Source organism: Cynocephalus volans, chromosome 16 (assembly GCF_027409185.1).
Source record: "Cynocephalus volans isolate mCynVol1 chromosome 16, mCynVol1.pri, whole genome shotgun sequence".
In the NCBI taxonomy this organism is placed as follows: domain Eukaryota; kingdom Metazoa; phylum Chordata; class Mammalia; order Dermoptera; family Cynocephalidae; genus Cynocephalus; species Cynocephalus volans.
Genome location: NC_084475.1, coordinates 67623876 through 67647786, shown reverse-complemented (window position 1 = coordinate 67647786; position 23911 = coordinate 67623876).

Below are 23911 nucleotides of genomic sequence, written 5' to 3'. Positions count from 1 at the left end.
ACTTCTGAAAATTCAACATATTTCTTTTTTTAGCTTCTATGTATGAATGAGACATGTGATATTTATCTTTCTGTGACTCTCTTATTTAACTTTACATAATGTCCTCCTAATTACAATAGCCATGTAATGGAATCAACCTATGTGTCCACTGACAGACGAATGCATAATGAAAATGTGATATATATACACAATAGAATACTACTTAACCATGAAAAAGAATAAAATTTTGTTATTTGCAGCAATGTAGATAAGCCTGGATTTATTATTATTTTAAACCCAATATTGAGAGCCACTCCTCAGAAAAAAAAAGATTCCTTTCAAAATATTATTGCTCTTTGATAATGCACTTGGTAACTCAAGAGCTTTGATAAAGATGTAAAATGAGATTAATTTTTTTTGCCTGCTAGCACAATATCCATTCTGCAGCCCATGGACAATGAATATTTTGACTTTTAAGTCTTATTATTTACAAAATACATTTCATAAAGCTATAGCTGCCATAGTGATTCCTCTGATGAATCTGGGAAAAAATAAATTAAAAATCTTTTGAAAAGTATTCACCATTTTAGATGCCAGTAAGAATATTTATGATTCATGGGAGGAGGTCAAAATTTCAACATTAACAAGAGTTTGGAAGAAGTTGATTCCAACCCTCATGGATGACTTTGTGAGGTTCAAGACTTCAGCAGAGGAAATAACTGCAGATGTGGTGAAAACAGCAAGAGAACTAGAATTAGGATTGGAGCTTGAAGATGTGACTGAATTGCTGCAATCTCATGATCAAACTTTAATGAATGAGAAGGTGCTTTTTATGCATAAGCAAAAAACATGGTTTCTTGAGATGAAATCTATTCTTAGAGAAGATTCTGTAAACGTTGTTGAGATGACAACAAATAATTTGGAATGTTACATAAACTTATTTGATAAAGCAGTGGCAGGGTTTGAGAGGATTGACTCTGATTTTGAAAGTTCTACTGTGGACAAAATGCTGTAACAGCATTCGCATGCTACAGAGAAGTATTTCATGAAGTGAAGAGTCCATTGATGTGGGAAACTTCATTGCTATCTTTTTAAAATTGTTACAGCCACCCCAGCCTTCAGCAACCACCACCCTGATCAGTCTGCAGCCTTCAACATGGAGGCAAAACCCTCCACCAGCAAAAAGATTGCAACTCAATGAAGGCTCAGATAACTGCTATCATTTTTTAGCAATATAAAGTATTTTAAAATTAATTATGCACATTGTTTTTTTAGAGATAATACTGCTACACTCTTAATAGACTGTAGTGCAGTGTAAATATAACTTTTATATGCATTGTAAAACCAAAAAAAATGGTGTGCAATATCCACTTTATTGCAATGCGGTGGAACTGAAAACACAATGTCTCTGCAGTGTGACTATACTTTCCCACGGCTGAGGAAGCAGGAAGATGGTAGTTTAAAGTATCAGCAATGGGACTCAAAATTTCAAATTTCATACGCATTTTAGCTTTGGATATATAAGTATAGTCTGAAAATGTATATAAATTTTCCTCTGGTATTATGTTTTAGATCTCTGGCAACATCTGACAACAGCCTGCTGAAAAGAAACAAAACTCTTCTTCTATATATGTCTTTATAATTATGTTTGAACACTTAACCTAAAACTGAAAGGTATAAAAGTATAAGCAGAGATATGCATGTATATGATATAAAATAGCAATTTCAGTAAGACAGATAAAATATTGAGATCCAAAGAAATCAAAACGAAAATAGTTTATTAAGAGTATTGACCAAAACCGTGCTCATTTAAATAATTTCTTTTAAAGTTTATGATTTAAAAATATTAGCCAACTGTATAGTGGATGTTGTGGAGAGATGAATACAATGTTTCCAAATAGCAAGACTTATTATCTACACCAACATAAAAAAAAAGAATGCATGCTAAAATTTCACATCTAGTTAAGATCTTCTTCACTTGGGAATAAGAGGAAAACAAGAAATGTGTTCCAAAGCAATATTAACGGTTCACCTTACCACAATGAGAGTACACTCAAGAGCTAATTTGTTAGGTACATCCATGTGTTCTTTTTATTAGCAGTCATCTACTTTTTCATATAATGATTTATTATTCTATTTCAGTACAACTGTTGATTTAGATTAATTTAAAGAAATAGGCAAATAAACTTACTTTTCTGTTTCTCTTTCATAAGCCAAAGGAGGCATTTTGACATTGAAGATACTTTCCTTCCACCTGAAATCAATGCAGTTGACAGGGCTTTCATTCATTGCTTTGTACCCCTGACTCCAATATACAGTACCTGTCAGAAGTTGTCAAGCAACGGTGACAATTGTGTGGCTCATATACATTGCTATTCATTGCCATTGTGCTGTATTGTAGTGTGTGTGTGTATGTTCATGTAAGAATACAACTGTAGATCAAAGTAAGACTCTTACAATAAACAAGAATAAGTGGAGACAAATGAACCCTTTACTAAACATCTGCCACTGACATTAGGTCATTTACAGGCCTTTATACTTTGATTCTTTATGAGTGAAGATTACAAGAAAATTTATCTTTTTATGAAATTTAGAAAAATATGTTTTATATCCATCTGAAATTTAGATGGGTACATGTATACACATATTTGAGAGGCTTAAAGGCTGAAGATTTTTTTTTTTTTTTTTTTTTTTTTTTTTTTTTTTGTCGTTTTTTCGTGACCAGCACTCAGCCAGTGAGTGCACCAGTCAGTCCTATATAGGATCCGAACCCGCGGCGGGAGCGTCGCCGCGCTCCCAGCGCAGCACTCTACCAAGTGCGCCACGGGCTCGGCCCAAGGCTGAAGATTTTTGAAGGGTAGTGCACATGTACATAGGTGTTCTGAGAGAGGGCTGTCACGTTGTAGGCATAACGATAAGGATCTGTAGATTCTCTCACCCCAGACGCTCATCTTGTTTCAAGCTTCTTCTCTAGCTCTTCAGCATCCACCTTCCCTTATAAGTTTAGAAAGAAAGTCTATCGATTTGGAATGAACAGTGTGGGGCAGGAATTGTTATTTTATGTGCCATTTCTTAAAAAAGGGATAGTTTGAAATAAGCAGAAAAAGGTCTCTGAGAAGTAGAATTGTTTTGACAATAGTCTTTTGAGCAGCATTGTACGAAATACACAGTCTTTATATACCACTGTAAAAGTTACCAAAAAGACTTTCCCATTGAGTATGGTATTAAACTGCTTGGCCACTCACACCAAAACCTGTGACAATGTGAGAACACTTCTGTCCTCACTCAGGTTGATCTTTGTGATCTGGTGGCTGAAGATCACTCTTACATGCACATTTGTCTTGTTGAGTATATCTTTTGATGGTTTACTCATGAAGAAATTTATTTGTTTTAAATACTATGGTAATTCCTAAACCTCGATTTAAATATCTTTTTAAAAACTATTATTTGGAAGAAATTTCGTATCTTCTGTGTTACCTCAAAGCTTAGAACTAAGTTTAGTCAGCAAATACTACAGGGATACAAATATTTGCTGATATTTGTTCTCAGAGGTGTCCTCTTATGGAGGACAATGAGGTAAAACACAATGAGTGGTTTTCAGGGAGATTATTATTTGCAGTATATCTATCCTACTGCTATAAAATAAAAATGACTTAGGGGGTTTGTGTTTTATATAACTATGAGGGTACTTTAAAATGTTCATGAAAAAATAGAATTAAAAGAAAATATAAATTCTCCCATTAACTTTTTGAAGACTCCACATATGTAACACATATAAATTTTAATTACAATTTACCCATATTTTATATACATATTGTATACATGTATAATTTATTTGAACATTAACATGCTAAAATGAATTTTAACATTTTGATGTAAGGTTTTTTAAAATATGTAAATATGTATTTATTTATTTATTTACTAATGAAGCAATTTTTGAGAATGTAGATAATGGTACAGACAATACAAAGATAAGGGGACAATCCCAAAGGGGTTATGCAAATTATTAAACTTTGACACATCAGTGGACTAGATGATCCTTATATTTCCTTAAAAATCTAAAATTCTCTGAACAGCATTTAAATATCACCTAAACTGGGCCTTTAAACCCACTTTAAAGATTTGTAATGTCACAGGAACCTTAAAAGGGATTATGAGAAGTTTTCCAGGACTTGGTACTTATATGGATGTTATTGATTTCAGGGTATGTGGCAAAAAGTGTGTACATAGCCCAATTATATCAACCTAAACCTCCAAGTACTCGACAGATGTCTAAGAATTCAAGAGTAAGTAGTAAATTTTCTTCACTTCAAATTAACAAAAAGAAATATGAAACATCTATTAAATATTCCCCCCCAAAAGAATATTTCACCTTGTCTTATTATCACTAAATACAGCGTAAAGCAATAATTCTTGTTATTTTATTTTGTGGTTAGTAAGAATTTTAAAATGTATTTATGAGTCTGAATATATTTTTAAATGACAGGCATTACTTAAGATTTTATATATTCAAGATGTTGCCTACTAATCTTCTGCATCTTTTTTTTTTTTTTTTTTTTGCAATTTAGTTTATTTAGCCATCACATTAAACTCCATAAAAAAGCCCAAACTCATTAGGAAAATATACTGCACTAGAGAACAATAAATAGATATCTTAATAACCATATACTTAATTTTCCATCTGTTTCCAAAGATTGTAAGTGTATTTTGTTGCAATCAAATATTAAAGTTTAGTGCCTGAAAAAGCAAGTCTCTCTGCAGTTATTTAAAATATATCCTCAAACTTTTTTTTCTTTTTTCTAATGGAAGGGTCTAACTTATTCGTGAGATGCAGGATTCAAGTGACTAAATAGAACTACTTCAAAATAGATATTGATGATGAGGTTAAAAAATCATACCAATTGTCCAAAATATGACATTTTCAAGGATTTATACCTACCAATTGGTGATTGAAAGTGAAAAATGGGTCAATAAGGATGGCAACAATAAATTTCAGAAAAAAGATAAAAAAAAAAAAAATGTCCTCCAAAGTTCTGAAACTATAGAGAGAGAAAAAGAAGTTGGGTATATAAAAATCACATTTTAGCTTTACTGCTAGTAATAGCAAAGTTAAAGTATATGGTTTTAGATGTACTAAATGAGGAAGGAGAAAGCAGACAGAGGCCAACAGTATCAGCAGCCTTTTGTCCATTGAATATAAATCAACCTTGAGTTATAAGCACATGTTGCATAGTGCGTCTCTGATAAAGAATGCATTCAGTGCTTTACCTCACTTTACCACCAAAACAACTCAAAAACACCTAGATCAATGGCATTATCCAAACATGACAGAAGAGGAAACTAAAGCATAGACTTTGGGAATGAAACTCACAAAAGTTCATATAGCTCATTAGCAGCAGAAGCCGAAATAGAGTTTGGAAGCTGACCTAAGACAGATGTACATTTATATCCTGGCACAGCAACAAAATAGCTACATGACCCCTAGCAGTTTTCATCACCTCTCTGAACCTATTTCCTAGCTTTCAACGCGGACTACAAGTATAACCATGGCTTTTCAGTTAAAATTTATTTCCTGTTTAAATTGCTCATTCTTTCAGTAAATTTTTATAATTAATCCCTTATTCTGTTTCTTCCAATCTGTCTTTTTAACTTACCTTTGGTGCGGAAGTCATGAGTTGTGTGCCTAAAGTGTTTTTGTAGGACCATTGGAGTTAGCTTGGCCCAACACTAACTGGGCTGTGCTGGTCGAGACCTCTCTACTGAGATGTGTGACCTGAGGTTAGAAGGCTGAAGACCCCATCTCCAGATCCTGCTAATGCTGCCATTTTTCTGAACATGCTGAGGTGTTACCAGACCTAGGATGCCAGGTTCTTTGGGAGTCAATGTCATAGAAATGAACACTGAACCCATAGTGAGAGTGAGCAAGCTAAGTTTATTGAAGGACAGCTGTGCACAAGGGAGCCAACATGAAAGAGGGTTGCTCCCCTAGCATTTAGTGTGACTGTTTTTTTAAGGCAGAAGAGCTGGGTAGGGGGGCTTGGGAAAGAGGATGAGATCTCCAGTCTCACAATTGTGGTCTCCATCAGTTAGTCACAAGGTGCTCTATTTTCAGCCTCAGCAGATGGTGTCCTCATTGTTCTCCTGAGGCCTGTAAAAGAATTCTTACACAGAGGGTTAAGCAACCGTGGGTAATGACATGCTTGTGGGAAGGGTACATACTGGCATCTTAGGGCTTACCTTTAACTCCTACTCTCCCTGGTGTTTCCTGGAATAGGACGTGGTCTGTTGCCCTTGGGGTCTCTTCTGCATTTCCAGCACATAGACTACCGCTGGGTTCCTGGAGTGGACAGCAAAATGGAGTCTCACCTGTCAGCTCTATCCTCATTCCTGCCTCAGAGGTGTGCTGATGACTTGCACCTGTGCAAATCACTGGGGAACTCTGTCAAACCTCTTAACCAATCACAATCCCCATGCTTTGCATACCCCTAACCACTTCCCCATAAATATGTCTTCTTCCCTGCTGTGGACAAGATGGATTTGAGATATGAATTTCTCATCTTCTCACTAGGCCGCCTTGTGAATAAACCTCTTTCTCTGCTACAAAGACTGGTGTTTCAGTATTTGGCTTTCCATTGTGCATTGCAAATGAACAACTTTTGGTTCAGTAACTCAACTACATTTGTCTCTAGGTTACTGGAAGGATTTAATTGAATTAGATAATATATGTAAGAGCACTTGGCATGTAGTCCATTATTGAACAAATGTTAGTTCATATCCTTCCTACTCCCAAGTCTTTATTCCCAATCCTGGGAATAAAGGATTTTTTCCATTATTCTACAGGATCTCTCTTTATCAAAGCTATTTCCAACTTGGAACAGATTAGAGGAGTGATATATAATAGATTCGGTCAAAGGGAAAAGTAAATATTGCTTCAGGCAGGGAATTTGGTTTTCTAATTAAATACTAGCAGGCATGGCATGGTACAACATAGCTTCATAGAAATGTTTTCTAGCTCTGCCCTGCAACACTTGACACCTCATTTGCCTATCATAACATTTATTTTGCTTCTGCCTATGGCTTTTTTTTGTAAATATATTTCAACACCTGGACCTTTATGAAACTTTATAAAAGAAATAGCAAGATAACTTGTTTATCATTTTCATTAAAAATTTCCAATTTCTACATGTGATTTTTTTCTTCCTTGGAAACAATAAATTTAACAATAAATTTCCTTTGGAAATAAACCATAACTATGGTAACGGAACACACTTTCGTGCTGCCATACAAAGCATTATGACACTGAATTACTCAGGCTGCTATTGCCCATTGGTATTATTATGCTTTGATGGCAATCATTTTAAATAAATACTTTGTGAAAGTTAAATCATAGTTCTCCCACATTTCTACTGTATGAACTTAAAGGGTGGCCATAATTTTACTACTTGAGCCCTATAAAAACTATTTCATTGAGGAAAAATAGATAAGCTAATACTTGAATAGTCACTCACTGCCGTATAGCTCAGTGCTTCATTAATTTAATTAAAGAAAAAAATGACACTGAAATTGCTACCAGCAGCCAGGCTTGCCTTGCCCTTTCACACTAAACAAATGACTCAAAAGTCCAAAAGTTGGTGTTAGGATTGGAAGCTTTATTCAGATAACCAGCATCTGGAGGATGACCAGGTTAAAGTCATCCTGCCTTCTGATACCTGTTCTGGGATGTATAAAGGGGAAGAGGTGGGAAGGTGAGGTAAGGGTTTTGTCCTGCAGGCAAAGGGAAGGCTGGACATGGGATCAGGAGAAGGTCTGAGTCAGATGTCAGGGTCCAGTGATGGACTGGGTGCTTTGGCGTCATTGAGTCTGAAGTTGGTAGACTAGTCAGCTTTAAGCCATCAATGTTGTTTTTGGATCAGAATTCTTATTCCCTAGGAAGATCTCAAAGACAATAACCTTAGTCAAGCATCACTGGAACATAAAAATACCTGACTCTTACCTCTAACTAATTTGGATGCAATTTTCCTTTAAGCAAGAAGGTAAGTTAATAATCCACTAGGGTATTTTGTCTTTCCCTTGGATTTTCTCTGTTTGCAGTTGATTAGGGAGATAAGAAAAACAAGAAAACTTAGTATCATTCCTTAATTGTAGGTGTGCAACATCTAAAGTAGATCAGTATAAGGAGGTGTAATGGGAGATAAACAGAAATAGACTTTTGAGAAGGATCCTTTTGGGGCATGATTTCATCTCTGGGCAGTTTCAGCCATACAGTCAGTTTTTCATTTGCTCTCTCACCTCAGGGAATTGGTAATTATCAGTTCCCAAATTACGGCTATCTGAAATTTTCTGTTGGGTCCTAATTACCCCCAAAATGGTTGTTCTCCGGTGAAGATCCCTTTCAATATTTCCATTTACAGAGTATGTGTATGTTACTTATAGAAGAGTAGTCACAGGAAAATGATTAAGATTTACTCTTAAGTTCATTAATTCAATTATTCAGCATTTAAAATATGTATGTAACTACTCTGTTCTAGGCATAATATTATATCTTGGAAAAAAAAAATAAAGAAACGAAAGAAAAAAGACATAGTCCTTGGCCAGACAGAGTTCATGGCCTAATAGGTAGGAGGATAGGTTTTAAAAAAAAAAAAAAATTAGCTGTGTTAACATGTTGTTGAAAATGCCCAGTTCTTATTAGATTACTAATCTAGGAAATTAATAGTATGCATGTAATTCAGTTTCTACAACAATTGAAAGGGCACATTTCTTGTGTAACACGGGAGCCCCAAATCTATGAGGGCACTCACATAGTGATTTTCTATTCCAAAAAACTCACCCGGAGGCCCAAAAGGTAGATACATTGGTTTATTAAACTTACGAGAGACACTGATGGCAGAGGGTCAGTCAGATACCCATGCCGCCGCAGAGTACATACAACAGTTATACAGTGAAGAGATCAGAGTCGGGGTGTAAATCACTTTCAGGCTTGCCTCACCCAGCTCACGTAACTCAGAGCACACCAGGAGATCTGGCTGAGCAGATAAGTTAATCTACTTGCTTGCTACTCTCCTGGTGCCAGGGTGCTAGTTCATTTACTTCCGGTCCCTCCAACCTTCTTTTTGTTCTTCAAGGGGATGTGCCTTCCCTTGAGTAACTACCTTGGCCAGGGCTAGTCTCCTAGGGAGAGGGGAAACTCTGGTATGCATGGAGAGGTGGGAATAGGGCTGTGTCCAGCATTTACCCTACATCCTGTTACTAGGTTCATGTGTGGTAAAATTTCATGTGTTAATCTTTGAGCTCCTTTATTCCCGCAACTAGGAAACTGGGATGATTAGTGTTCATACAGTAGAAGAATACAGATTTTAAGGATTGTCATCTTTATTGTTTTTTTTTCCAGTAATTTCTTAACATTGACCTAAATCAGCAGGCTTTATTCACAAAATTCTCACTGACTCAATGTCATTTATACAGTAACACAGTATTTACCAAAGTCTATTGACTTTTCTTACTTAGAACTCATCTTAACAATTTGCAATTTACTTTTAAAATGTTATTGTTGTCTCCTAGAATACTATGCTTGATTACTTTTTCTCAATTCTTTTAGAAAATCAGTTCCATTCTGATACATTACCTTTCCTGTGAGTGTTAAATAGGAGATCATTAGCTCTAAAATTATGGACTAGATATTTTAGCTTTGTCCTAAGTTCTCAAGCACCTCAGAGAAGCCTTAACAGAGATTTATTATCTGGATACGTGTTATTCAGGAAAATGTAAGAAATATTAGTGAATACCTACGGTCCCCTACAGAAGTTTATAATCTGAAAATATTCAATCTCAATAAAATTTCATGAATTAAGACAGTTATCAGGTATAAAAGGTTATGAACTACTTATACTCACAACACTTCTGACACCAAATGGTTTTTTTTTCACATGAAAAGCCAAGTTTCTAGCTGTCCAGACACCAACTGGGTGCACAACAATTCAATTCAGACAGTAACTACCAGGAGTTAGCTTTAGACTCCACAGGTTAAGGGTTCAGCATGAAACTGCTGTCACTTCTCATGCCAATTACAAGTCCCAGGCTTCCTGTACTTCTGATCAACTGGCAATAAATTGGGGGTTTCTATAAACCCTTTGTAAAGTTCAATAATTTACTAGAATGGCTCATGGAATTATTATTATTGTCAGTATTATTGTAAGGATATACAAATGAAAAGCCACAGAAGAGGGACATAGGGCAAGGTCTGGACAGATCCTGAGCACAGGAGATCCTATTTCCCAGGATTTGGTGTGTACCACCCTCTCAGCACATGGATGCATTCACCAACCCAGAAGCTCTGAGAACCTTGTTTAGTGGTTTTTATGGAGGTTTCATTATATGGACATGATTGACTAAATCACTGGTGATTGTGACATTGTGTATATTGGACTTTATCCCCATTTCCTGGCACACAGCTCCTAAAACCCTTGAAATCTTCAAAGTAGTGAGTGTCTTTTAGTATGTTCATGAGATGGCTAATGGCTTGCAGCTCCTGGACAGCCTCAGGATGAGGAAGTAGGTGCTAGGAAAACCAACCATGTGATTAGAGGGAAAATTTGGAAATTTCAGTCCCACCCCACCAACCTCCAGGGAGGGAAGAGAGACAGAAGGTTGAGTTAATCACTAATGGCTAATGATTTAATTAGCTGTGCTTACATAATGAAGCCTACATACAAACCCAAAATGATAGGGTTTAAAGAACTTCTGGATTGTAGACACGTGGAGGTACCTGGAGGATGGTGTGTCCAGACAGGGCATGGAAGCTCCCTGCCTTTTCTCTCATACCTTGTCCTTTGTATCTTTTCATCTGGCTACTCAATAGTTGGTAAAGTGTTTCCCTGACTTCTGTGAGTCACTCTACCAAATTAATCAAACAAAGGAGGTCATGGGAACCCCTGATCTGTAGTTGATCTGTCAGAAGCACAGGAAAAACAAAGGAGCTTATGATTGGCATCTGAAGGAGGGCAGTCTTGTGGGACTGGGCTCTTAACCTGTGGGAGCTGATGTTAATTCCAGGAAGATAGTTCATAATTGAGTTAAATTGTAGGACACCCAGCTGGTGTGTGCTGGAGAATTGCTTAGTACACAGGTGAAAAAAAACAACACACATCTGCTGTCAGAAGTGTTCTGCACTATATTGACTATGTGAGAGTAGTAAAAACAGTTTTTTTTTTTCTGTTTCAAATAGTTACTAACTCAATCTCCAGTCCCACCCCCTGATCGAAGAGGTAAAGCTCAAAGTTCCAACCTTCTAATCACTTAGTTGGTTCCTCTGAGAAACATCTCCCATCCTGAAGCGATCTAAGGGCCCACCAAAAGTCACCTTATTAGTATAAACTCAGATGAGGTTGAAAGAAGCTTCTTATGAATGACAAAAGACAATTTTCTCACCCCTATGACTCAAGAAATTAGAAGCTCCATGCCAGGAACAAGGAATAAAGACAAAATATATATTTCTTTTTATATCATGATATAACAAATGTGCTATACATTATTGAGTAAGATTTAAATTATTAGATTTACCCAGCTTATTAGTGGCTAAGGCTATAGAGCCTAATTTTTTTTTCAGACTCAGGACTAGACAAGATGCTAACTATATTTCATTAATCAGCTTTGACTGGGGTCTTTCTGTGTCCTGAGATGTAGCTAAAGGATTAATCCTGATCTAGGGTATGCTATTTTGCAGGCACAGGGTGAAATGAAAGATAACTGGAAGGATCACAAGATGGATTTTAAAGCTTCTGTCCAGAATAGCTTATGACACCTCTTTTATTATTTGACTGGCTAAAGCAAGTAAAGTGGCTAATCTTATGCCAATGAAAGAGGGGAGAATATCTCTCTTGCAAAGAGTCAGTCCAAGTCACATGACAGTGGGTAGAGATGTATAATCCTATTACAGCTAAAGTAGCAAATAACTGAAAATAATAACACAATTTATCATAGACTAACCTTTGGTTACAAATTTTCATTTTATTTCTTCCAAAGCATAGAATATGTGTACTCCTCCATGAGGAAGATTTATAAGAGACTCAAAACCCAGGATTTTGTGAAACTTTCTACATCTGGATCAATATGGCTCCTCTTGATCTGGGGTTTATGAAATAGCATGACAGGTTATTTTCACATCCCTTCAATGAAACCACACGCAGTAGTGGAACAAGGACAAGATAATAACAATAAATGTTTCCATTAAGAAAGGGGAAGAACAGGAGGCATACAGTAGTCACTGGCCCATAGACACTCTAAAATAACGCTGGTAATGCTTCTAGATAAAGTCCTGGTAATGCTCCCCCATAGTCATTCTTCAGTCCATCAGTCTCTATGTTCCTGGCTCCACCTCCTGCATGCCCTTCACTTTATAATTTCTTTGATGGAATGGACACATATAGTGAGAGCTGTTTCATGCCTGTAGAAGTGGGAGTCTGAGTAAAATTTCCTTTATTTTGGTCTTAAACAGTCACAGTCACTTTTAATCCCTGTAGCTCTTTGAGTAGTGCAAGTTTCTCAAAATCCTAGTTGGCTTTTTATAGATTTGATTTCAGTAAACTCTATAGACCAATAGTGGCACCTCCCACCCCACCCCCATTTTGGGGGCATAGATGTCTCTTCCTCTAGACTTAGTAACAAGATTCTTGAGCATCTCAGGTTTCAGTTGGAGATCTGTGCTCTTTTTCTTGTTTTCTTGAGCCATGTTCTTCACTGAAAATTTGACCAAACATACCTTAATTAGTTAAGAAAGTTTAAAAACAATTTTTGAGGACTGTGCCCTTGATTCAGGCCTGAAATTGGCTCTGATTAGCTCATCTTGTATTACAAATTTTTCATCATCTCTAGTCTGATTAGATTACTTTAGATTATGAGTTTTCTGGAATTTCTAGTCACTGATATCTGGCAGGGGAAGGATGGGGTGAAGACTTATCAAAGAATCCACTAGATTCTCAGCATTCCATTTTCCCTGTGTAATTCTCTTTCTTCCCTCCTCCAGTAGAGGAAAATTTCATTTGGTTTTGCAAGTTTGAAATAATGGTAATGAGGAACACTGATTCTGAGTAATCACACATTCTTTCAAATTTATTATTTTGTACCTGAGACAGAAGTTGTTTTTTTTAAAAAAATGCATTTTTCTTTGTGTTCTGTCTATTATCTTCTTCTTGAGAGAAGTATGTTGGATTTCCTACCGGTCCAAATAGTACAGGACGGAGAAAATGGGCATAAGAAACTAATAAAAAACATAGTAATTGCTTTTTCTAGATGCTGTTCTCCTGTAGATGATCTTATTAAATTTTCTTTCTTTCCTCTGTTACTATTTCCCGTTTTCTTTGCCAGAGAGCTGAATCAGAAGCCATCTAGGGCCGAGCCCATGGCGCACTCGGCGCTGGGAGTGGGGTGACGCTCCCACAGCAGGTTCGGATCCTATATGGGAATGGCTGGTGCACTCACTGGCTGAGTGCCGGTCACGAAAAAGACAAAAAAAAAACAAAAACAAAAACAAAAAACGAAGCCATCTAGATAAAGTTGGGTATACCATAACTATGACATTCTCTGCAAAAGGGATTTTTGTGAAAGATCTAAATATAAGAGGTTTGCTTCAGTGGGAAGCAAGAGGATGCATAAGCACACTAAAGTCTGGCTTTTTATCTACTTATATGTTCTTCTAAAGTTCTAGCTTGGATACATTAGTAAGATTAGCTCCATTAATAGAACATATTGAAAAGCATTTATAATTTCATATCGAACATTTTTAATACTATGCTTATCTGTTAGACAAATTAGTTAATTTGGATTATTTTTCTCAAACACAGGAAAACCATGCACTTATATTTGAATAGGGTAATATGTTTATGTACTTAGATATTTCAGGGAGTTAAGATTTTCAGTTGAGAATAGCATAGACAAAAATTGGACAATGCTTTATTTATTAGCCATTCTTTTGTTCCATATATACTTATTAAATACTTTTATGAACCAACTACAATAATATATGGAAGACAGGTCTTGAAAAGAGCTTACAGTACAAAATGATGAGTATATTAAAAAGACAAAAAATGTCTTATGGGAAGGCAATAGATGGTGAATCAGTTGGGGTCCAATCAGGAGAGAAAAGATGTAAAGTAATTTGAACAGGAAAAGTTTAATATAAAGAATTACTAATTATAACACAGGAATGACATAAGGAAAGATTGGTTAACAAGAAGTAAAGAGAAAATGAAATAATACAGAAATAGAAAATATAAGGATCAATCACTAACAGTAAATCTGAGATACAGTGCCCAAGAAAGAGCCCACGTACTGCTCTCAACGGTTGAAATCCAGACTTTGTTGGAGAGAGCCTGGCCATTGTTCATTGAATGGCAGCTAAGTTGATGTAGTGTTACATCAGCAGAACTTGCTGGAAATCTATTCTCTAGATTTGCAAAAATGTGCCCTCTAGGATGTTAGGGAAAACTGTTCACAGGTGTTCACCAGAGATACTGTGCTACATAAGTACCCAAAGAGAAAAGGGCACTGAAGGAGCCAGGCACCAGGGAAACCATATGCATGCAAAAATTGACTGAGTGAAGAACACAGAAAGCAAGGAGTAAAACTCTTTTCTCCTGCTGTGTCTCTCCATCACCTTTGGTATTAGTCCATTTTCCGTTGCTTATAACAGAATACCTGAAATTGGGTAATTTACAAAGAAATAAAATTTATTTTTATAGTTTTTGAGGCTGAGAAGTTTAAGGTCTAGAGAACATATCTGGTGAAGGCTATTTTCTTGGTGATGACTCTCTACAGTGACACAGCATATCACATGGTGAGAAAGGGCTAAACAAGAAAGAACTAACCTTCTCACTTGCTCTCCTTATAAAGCCATCAGAACCATGCCCATTACTCCATGAATGGATCAGTCTATTCACAATGGCATAGTCCTCACAATTTAATTGCCTCTTAAAGGCCCCACCTTTCAAATATAATTGGATTTACCACCATCTTAGCATTCTTACAATGGGGTTATGTTTCTAATACATGAACTTTTGGGGGATGCATTTAACCCATAGTACCTTCTACTGATAAAGTTTAACAGTGTGCCAGCGAAGGAAAAATATTTAAAGGGCCAAGATCCATTTTCACAAAGCAAGCAAAAAAATTAATTTGGAGCTAAGAGGCAACAAATTGATAACAGGCACAGATGGGTACTTACCTAAATCTGCGGTGAAAATTTGTGGACAGTGAATGCTTTCTAAAAAAGCTGGCATTCAAGATGATATCTAATGAATAAGAAATGTCTGTCGCTGCCAGAGAGAGAAAGAGAGAGAGAGAACTAGTTACTCTAGAAAAAAACCTTCTTCCTACTAGTTAGTGAAGAGAATATCTTAAAATATAAAGGCAGGTGCACATAAACACACACACACACACACACACACACACACACAGATAAACACATGGACCTTTTGAGGAATAAAAATGAAGAAATAAAACCTGAATAATAAACACAAACTTGTTCTGGGTTTGTTGACGATGTTTGCTAATAGCAGAAAACCAAGAGTATTAGATTTTAGGGTTTAGGGGCTGCTCACAAAAGGTGGCAATATCTGGAGCCTGTGCAAGATCAAAGGTACAAATATCAGACTCTCATATTTAGCTTTGACTCTAAAAAAGAAAATTTGAACCAGGAAAAATACCTTCCCCAACACAGGGGCATGGAAATAAATTTTAGGCTTAAATTTGCATTACCAAAGTATATTGGTAATGGTTCTCCAGAGAAAAAGAACCAAGAAAATATCCATAGACATATAAAAGATTTATTATGAGAATTGACTCATTTGCTTATGGAGCTGAGAAGTCCCACAATATACCATGTCAAAGCTGGAAAACTAGGGAAGATAGTGGTATAAATCTCTAAGTCTGAAGGTTTAAGAATCAGCAGTTCTGATTCTTCAAGCGCAGAAGAAGATAAATGTCCCAACTTAAGTCAGGAAGAATAAAACTTTTCTTTACCTTTTGTTCTATTCAAGCCCTCCACAGATTGGATAACGCCCACCCACACTGATGAATGTAGATCTTTACTCAGTCTGTTGATGCAATGCAATTAAATTTAAATGTAATCCCTTCTGGAATCACCCTCACAGACGAACCAGAAACAATGTTTTACCAGCTGCTGAGCATCCCTTAGTTCAGTCAAGCTAACACATAAAATTAACCAACACACAAATAATCTCAGAAAAACTAAATCCAGTAATATTAAATTAACATATTTCTAAGATACTAAATCCTTGAGCACTTGGCATAAACATATGTACGTCTTCTCTGGAGGGACTCATCATCAACAAGATTCTAAACATTTTCTCTGATTAAGATTAGAAAAATATGAGCTCAAAATCCAAAATTAAAAACACAGAAGAAAATAAGCCGTCAGAAGAGATAATTATCAGACAAATATAAATTGATATTTCATAAAGTTCAAAGACAAAAACAATGTGTAAAATATCTTTTAATATATAAATAAAGATAAAGAGTAATCGCTGAATATACAGATAGCAAGAAATCAAAATCCTTTTAAAAATACAAGGTAAAACATTAAAAAAATCCAAAAATAAAAAAAATGGTCACTAGACTGAAAATTTAATGGACAATTATAAAGCATATGAGGCACACTTAAAGAGAAAACTAATAAATGGGTATACAAATATTGAAGAAGTTACTCATGAAGAAACAAATAGATCTAAATATAAATGGTAGATTAAGAGATATGGACAATAAAATTAGAAGATGTAAATTAAATTGAATTGAATTTACAGGTGAAATAAATAGAAACCGGTGACAAGAAAATATTAAAAAATATTGAGAAGAGGTTAACTAGACAAAGGGAGGGTAGAGTTGAGGTTGGTGTGGGAGATGGAAGTGAGACAAAATATTCTAGAAAAGTAAAATGTTAAATGCAAAATTCCAGAGAATATGTTGGCTAAAAATTAAAATTAAAATTAAATTTTGGCTATATTGTAGAGTTCAATATCAGGGAAACAATAAATCTATAATTCTATATAGGGGCCAGATTATAAACAGCCTTGTTTTCTATGCTAGAGTGAATTATATACAAAGGGCAAGAGGAGACTTTAAACTATTTTTAGAAATATACTTAAGCTTAGATAAATGTTCAATTGAAGCTTTTAGGTAAATAGTACATTGAACTGATTAGCAGTGGTTTATAAAGTTAGTTGCTGGATGTCAACAAGATGGTGGATTACAAAGCTCCAGGCCCCTTTGCCAACCAGTTCAGTAGCCACAGCACCCAGACCAATCTAAAACAAATAATGGATTCCAGTATAAGGGATAGACAAATTTGTGGCATTTTGCACCTATCCATGACCCTCCCCCTATGTGGCAAAGCATGTGTAACCAGGAGGGAAATTTCCATATTGGAAATCCTTCTCTGAAACAACAAAAAAAGAAATATTTATGTATCCAACATTCTAGCTTGTCTGGTGACTGCCTGAGGGACAGTAATCTATCTCACCTGACTCAAAACACTGAAGCACTGACAGGCCAGTGGCAAAGTTTGAAAGCCTGCTGAAAATAGGTAAACATGGTGGCACATTTGAGCTCAAATTCCACAAGCAGAAAGCAAAGGGAGCAAGAAATCAGAAAAGATGTGAAAGGTCCTAGAACTTGTACCTGGGCTGATTAGTGAAGATCTTCTTGCAGATCACATGCTCACATCCCAGCAAAAAGATTACAAGGCATACCAAGAAACAGAAAAACATGGCCCAATTAAAAAAACAAAATAAAACTCCAGAAAAAGACATTAAATAAATGCAGATCTGTGAGCTGCCTGACAAAGAATTTCAAATACTTTCAAAAGATTTAACAGTAGAGCTAGAAGACAATAAAACAAAATCAGAAGAACACAACATGAACAAAATAAGAATAACAACAAAGAAATAGAAACCATAAAAAAGAAATTCTGGAGTTGAATAACACAATAACTGAACTAAACAAATTACTAGGTGGGTTCAACAGCAAACTTAATCAGGCAGAAAAAAGAATCAGCGAACTTAAAGACAGGTCCCTTGAAATCACTGAGTCAGAGGAGCAAAAGAAAAAAAGAATGAAGAAAACTGATGTGAACCTAAGAGATGTGTGGGACACAATTAAGTGGACTAATATATACATTATGGAAATCTCAGAAAAAGAAGCGGTAAGAAAGGGGCAAAGAAGAGTGCTTATTTGAAGAAATAATGACCAAAAACTTTCCAAATTTGATGAAATAAATCAATATGCAAATTTAAGATTAGGAAACACCAACTAGGAAAATCCAAAGAGAACCACACCAAGACACATTATGATAAAACTGACTGAAATAAAAGATAAAGAGAGAATCTTGAAATCATCAACGGAAAAGCAACTTGTCATATATGAGAATGCTTTCGTAAGATTATCAGTGGGTTTCTCTGGAGAACTCTTACAGGCCAGAAGAGAGTGGGATAATACATTTAAAATGCTGAAAGAAAAAAACTGTCAACTAAGAATACTGTATCAGGGAAAACTTTCCTTCAAAAATAAAGAAATTAAATCTTTCCCAGATAAACAAAAGCTGAGGTAGTCTATTGTCACTAGACCTGATATATACGAAATGTTAAAGAAAATACTTTAAGTTGAAAAAAAAATGCTAGACAGCAACGTGAAACGAAATGAAAATATAAAGTTCTTCAGCAAAAGTAAATACAGGAACAAGTATAGTAGCCCGGATTGTTATAATTTTGGTGCATAGAATTTAAATGACAAAAACATAAATAAACTATAAAACTCCAGAAAAAGACCCAGAGTAAATACAGATCTATGACCTGCCAGACAAAGAATTCAAAATATTGTCAAAAGATGCTCCATGAGCTAAAAGGCAATAAAAAAAAAAAAAAATCAGAAGAACACAATCTATTAACACCAACTACGTTAATGGGTATACAATAAACAAAGATGTAGGGAGTAGAGTTTTTGTATGTGATCAAAGTTAAATTGTTATCAGTTTGAAGTAGAATGCTATAACTTTAAGATGTTTTACGTATTTGCAATGGTAAGCAAAAAGAAAATATCTACAGAATATACTCAAAAGGAAATGAGAAGGGAATCAAAGTTTGTCACTGCAAATAATCAACAACACACAAATGAAGGTGGTAATTTGGAATGAAGAAACAAACAAAAAAGCTACAAATCAGAAGCAAACAAATAAAATGTCAATAATAATTCCTTTCTGCTCAATAATTACCTTAAATGTAAATACATTAAACTATCTAAGCAAAAGTCATAGATTGATTGAATGGATGATAAACAAGTGCTATGTTCTATGCATAAAAGATTCACTTTAGATTCAAGGACACACTTAGGCTGAAAAGAAAGGATGGAAAAATTATTTTAAACTGTAAACAAAAGAGATCAGAGGCAGCTATACTGCTTTGGATTGATGTCCCCTCAAAACTTAGTCTCTACTGTGACAGTGTAAAGAGGGTGGGGAATCCTATTATCGTAATTGAAATGTGGGGCCTTGAAGAGGTGATTAAGTTGATGGTTTAATGGTGGCTGTGGGTGGGGCTCTGAGAGCTTTAAAAGGAGAGCACATGAGAGTCTCTCTTTGTTCTGCCATTTTCTGCCATGTTAGAACCATGGGTCACTGTCACCACTACCAGGACCTTCAGTAGATGTGTTTCCTGGACTTTGGACTTCCCAGGCTCCAAAACTGTAAGCAAGAAATTTCATTTTAAGTCACCCAGTTCCAGGTAATTTTGCTATAAGCAACAGAATCAGACTAACAGATATATTAATATCAGATAAAATAGACTTTAAGTCAAAAACTGTCACAAGGACAAATGACATTATAATAATGAAAGGGTCAATTCTCAAGAAGATATAACAATTGCAAATACACAAACCTCAGAGCTTCTAAATATATGAAGAAAACATTGACAGAATTGGAAGGAGAAATAGACAGCCACATACTAATTGTAGGAGACTTTAATACTCCACTTTCAATAGTGAATAGAACAACTAGAAAATAATATCAAAAAGAAAATAGAGGACTTGAACAACACTAGATCAACTGGATTATGCAGAACACTCTACCTAACAACAGTAGAATATACATTTTTCTCAAATGCACATAGAAAATTCTTTAGGATAGATCATATGTTAAGCCAAAAAATAAGTCTTAAAAGATTCAAGAAGCCTGAAATCATACAAAGTGTGTATTATAATCGTAATAGAATGAAACTAGAAATCAATAGCAGAAAGAACTGGAATATACACAAATATGTGGCTGATTAAACAATACACTCTTAAATCATCAATGTGTCTATAAAGAGGTCAAAACGGAAATTTAAAAGTATCAAGAAAAATGAGAATGAAAACACACACTAAAATTTGTGAGATACAGAAAAAGAAGTGAAAAGAGAGAAGTGTATACCTATAAATGTGTACATTAAAATAAACCTTTAAATTAACAACCTAATTTTATACCACAGGAAACAAACAAATGAACAAAATGAGCAAACTAAATTCAAAGCTAGCAGAATTATGAATACAATAAGGATTAGAGAAAAGATAAAATAGCTAAAAAATAATTAAAAAGTCAACAAAAACTTAGTTGTTTGTTTTTTTAAAAGCAACAAAACCAATAAACCCTTAGATTAACTAAGAAAAATAGAGGAAAGAATCAAATAACTACAATCAGAAATGAAAGAGAAGACATTACAACTGTTGCCATAGAAATATATAAGATTAGAAATGAATACTATGGGGCCGAGCCGGTGGCGCACTCAGTAGAGTGCGGCGCTGGGAGCGCAGCGATGCTCCTGCCGCCGGTTCGGATCCTCTATAGGAATGACCGGTACACTCACTGGCTGAGTGCCGGTCACAAAAACGACCAAAAAAAAAAAAAAAAAAAGAAATGAATACTATGAATGATTTTACACCAACAATTTGGATAACTACAGGAAATGGATGAATTCATAGAAACAAACAACCTACCAAAACTGAATCACCAAGAAATTTAAAATGTGAACAGACCAATAATGAATAAAAAGATTGAATTGGTAATCAAACACCTCACCCAAAAGTAAATCCAGAATCAGATGCTACACTGGAGAATTCTAGCAAACACTTACAGTAAAATTAGCACCAATTTCCCTCAAACTCTTTAAAAAAATTGAAAAGGAAAGAACACTTTCAAGTTCATTCTATGAGGTTAGCATTACCCTTATTACCCAAGGCCAGACAAAGACTAAAGGAAAAGAAAACTATGAACTAATATCCCTGATGAATATTATTGATGCAAAAATTCTCATCAAAATACTACCTTATTGAATTCAACAGCACATTTAAAAAATTACAAACCATGAACAAATGAAGTTTAATCCTGTATTACAAGGATTGTTTTATATATGAAAATCAATTATATCATACTAACATAATGAAGGTCAAGAACTGCTTAATTATCTCAACTGATGCAGAAAATAGCATGTGGCAAGATCTAACACCCTTTTGTGATAAAAAATTAGCATTCAAAGATGCTATGATTAGAAGAAAACTATCTCATTATAATAAAGGACATATATGAAAAGCCCACAACTAGCATTATACTCAATGGTAAAAGACTGAAAGCCTTTCCTCTAAAATCAGGAACAAAGCTATTCTTCCCGCTTCTATTCACATAGTATCAGAAGACCTAGCCAGAGCAATTAGACATGAAAAATAAATAAAAGCCACCCAAACTGCAAAGAAAATAGTAAAATTATATCTATTTGCAAATGGCATAATCTTACATGTAGAAACCCATAAAAATTTCACAAAAAAATTCCACAAAATCTTAGAACTAAAAACAAATTCAGCAAATTTGAAGAATACAGAATTACAAATAAATATCAGTTATGTTCCTATATACTAATAATAAACAATCTCAAAGGTAATTCAAAAACAAATTACAATAACATCAAAAAATATAAAAGAATTCTAAGTATTCTAAACACTTTGAGTCAACCTAACCAAGGAGGTGAAAGACTTGTACACTAAAAAGCACAAACATTGCTGAAAATTTTGAAGAAGAAAAAATAAATGGAAGCCCATTTTATGTTAATGGATTAGAAGACTTAATATTGTTAAAATGTTTATACAACCCAAAGCAATGTACATATTTAGTGCAATCCATGTCAAAATCTAAGAACATTTTTTGCAGAAATAGAAATATTTATCCTAATATCATATGGAATCTTGAGTCCCCAAGTAGCCAAAACAATTTTGAGAAAGAGGACAAAACTGGAAGACTCATACTTCATGATTTCAAAGCACATTACAAAGTCATAGTAATCAAAACAGCATGGTACTAGCATAAAGACAGACAAATAGACTAGTGGGAAAATAATATAAAGCCCCCAAATAAACGCACACATATATGGTCAAGTATTCCTTAATAAGGTTGCAAAAAACACTCAATGGAGAAAGGACAGTCTCTTCAACAAATAGTTCTGGGAAAACTAGATATCCACAGCTGTTCTTGATTTTAGAGGAAAATCTTTCAACTTTTATCACTGAGTAGGATGTTAGCGGTGGGCTTTTCATATGTGACATTTATTATGATGAGACAGTTTTTTTCTATTCCTGGTATTTTTGGGTGTTTATTTTTTATCATGAAATGGTCTTGAATCTTGTCACATTTTTTTTTTATTAAAAAATGTTTTAGTGTAGAAAATGAAATTAGATCCTTATTTTATATTTTATGTAAACTTTAACTCAAAATAGATTAAAGACCTAAAAGTAAGATCCCAGACTATAAATCTAGAAGCAAACTTATGGATAAATCCATGGCATTGAACTTGGCATGATTTCTTAGATGTGATACAGAAAGAACAGGTAACAAAAGCAAAAATAGACAAATGGAATTACATCAAATTTAAAAATTTTTATGCAAATGATAAAATCAACAGAGTGAAAAGACAACGTATGGAAAAAATATTTGCAAATTATATATCTGAAAAGGAGTTACTATCTAGAATACATAAGAACTCCTATAACTAAACTACAAAAATCAAATAGTTTGATTAAGAAATTGATGAAAGACTTGAATAGACATTTCTCCAAATGTATACAAATGATTATTGAGCATACAAGAAGATACTCAATGCCACTAATGATCAAAGAATTCCAACTCAAAACCACAATGCAAAATCACCTTATAGACTTTAGAATGGCTACTATAAAAATAGACAAAGGAGCAAAGAAACAGAAAATAACAAGTGCTGACGAGGATGTGGGGAAATTGGAACCCCTGTGCACTGCATGTTGGATTGCAAATGGTGCAATTTCTATCAAAAACAGTATGGACTTTCCTCAAAAAAATAAAAAATAGAACTATCTTATAATCTATCAATCCCACTTCTGGGTATATATCCAATATAATTGAAAGCAGGATCTTGAAGAGATAGTTGCTCACTTTTGTTCATAATAGTACTATTTATAATAGCCAAGAGGTTGAAGCAACCCAAATCTCAATCAATACACAAATGGATGAACAAAATGTGGTACATGCCTACAATGTAATATAACTCAGCCTTAATAGGCAAATCCTGTTACATGCTACAACATGGATGAACCTTGAGGACATTATGTGAAGTGAAGTAAACCTGTCACCAAAAGGCAGATACTATGTGATTCCACTTAAGTGAGGTAACTAAAGTAATCAAATTTATAAAAACAAAAAGTAGAATGATGGTTACAAGGGGATGTGGTAAGGGGGAGAAAAGGAGTTGTTTAATGGATATAGAGTTTCCAATTTGCAAGATGAAAAAATTCTGAAGATCTGTTTCACAGAGTAAATATTCTTAGCACTATTGAACTGTACACTTAAAAATTAAGATGGTAAATGTTATGTGATTTT